The 1,062-nt window shown below is 42.0% G+C and overlaps 1 protein-coding gene across 2 annotated transcripts in view; it reads left to right on the forward strand.

Annotated features, from left to right (window-relative positions):
- Positions 1–1,062, forward strand: part of LOC107102876 (sia-alpha-2,3-Gal-beta-1,4-GlcNAc-R:alpha 2,8-sialyltransferase-like) — a 26,660-nt gene that overhangs the window by 5,573 nt on the left and 20,025 nt on the right. The gene's annotated exons all lie outside the window — the stretch shown is intronic.

The following is a 1,062-nucleotide window of genomic DNA, read 5'->3' on the forward strand; positions in this document are numbered from 1 at the left end:
CTATCGTTAGCTGTCTATTGTTAGCTGTCTATCGTTAGCTGTCTATTGTTAGCTGTCTATCGTTAGCTGTCTATTGTTAGCTGTCTATCGTTAGCTGTCTATCGTTAGCTGTCTATCGTTAGCTGTCTGTCGTTAGCTGTCTACCGTTAGCTGTTTACCTTTAGCTGTCAACCGTTAGCTGTCTATCGTTAAGCTGTCTATTGTTAGCTGTCTACGTTACCTGTCTACCATTACCTGTCTATCGTTAGCTGTCTGTCGTTAGCTGTCTACCGTTAGCTGTTTACCTTTAGCTGTCAACCGTTAGCTGTCTATCGTTAAGCTGTCTATTGTTAGCTGTCTACGTTACCTGTCTACCATTACCTGTCTATCGTTAGCTGTCAACCGTTAGCTGTGTATCGTTAGCTGTCTGTCATTAGCTGTCTACCGTTAGCTGTCTGTTGTTAGCTGTCTATCATTACCTGTCTATCGTTAAGCTGTCTATTGTTAGCTATCTACCATTACCTGTCTACCATTACCTGTCTATCGTTAGCTGTCTATCGTTAGCTGCCTGTTGTTAGCTGTCTACCGTTCGCTGTTTACCTTTAGCTGTCAACCGTTAGCTGTCTATCGTTAAGCTGTCTATTGTTAGCTGTCTACCATTACCTGTCTATCGTTAGCTGCCTATTGTTAGCTGTCTACCGTTAGCTGTTTACCTTTAGCTGTCTACCGTTAGCTGTCTATCATTAGCTGTCTATTGTTAGCTGTCTATCTTTAGCTGTCTACATTACCTGTCTATCGTTAGCTGTCTATTGTTAGCTGTTTATCGTTAGCTGTCTATCATTAGCTGTCTACGTTACCTGTCTATCGTAAAGCTGTCTATTGTTAGCTGTCTATCGTTAGCTGTCTATGTTACCTGTCTACCGTTAGCTGTCTGTCGTTAGCTGTCAATTGTTAGCTGTCTATCGTTAAGCTGTCTATCGTTAGCAGTCTATCGTTAGCTGTCTATCGTTAAGCTGTCTGTCGTTAGCTGTCTATCGTTAGCTGTCTATCGTTAAGCTGTCTATTGTTAGCTGTCTATCGTTA

The sequence above is a fragment of the Cyprinodon variegatus genome, unplaced genomic scaffold (genome assembly GCF_000732505.1).
Source record: "Cyprinodon variegatus isolate N-32 unplaced genomic scaffold, C_variegatus-1.0 Scaffold1335, whole genome shotgun sequence".
NCBI classification, from domain to species: domain Eukaryota; kingdom Metazoa; phylum Chordata; class Actinopteri; order Cyprinodontiformes; family Cyprinodontidae; genus Cyprinodon; species Cyprinodon variegatus.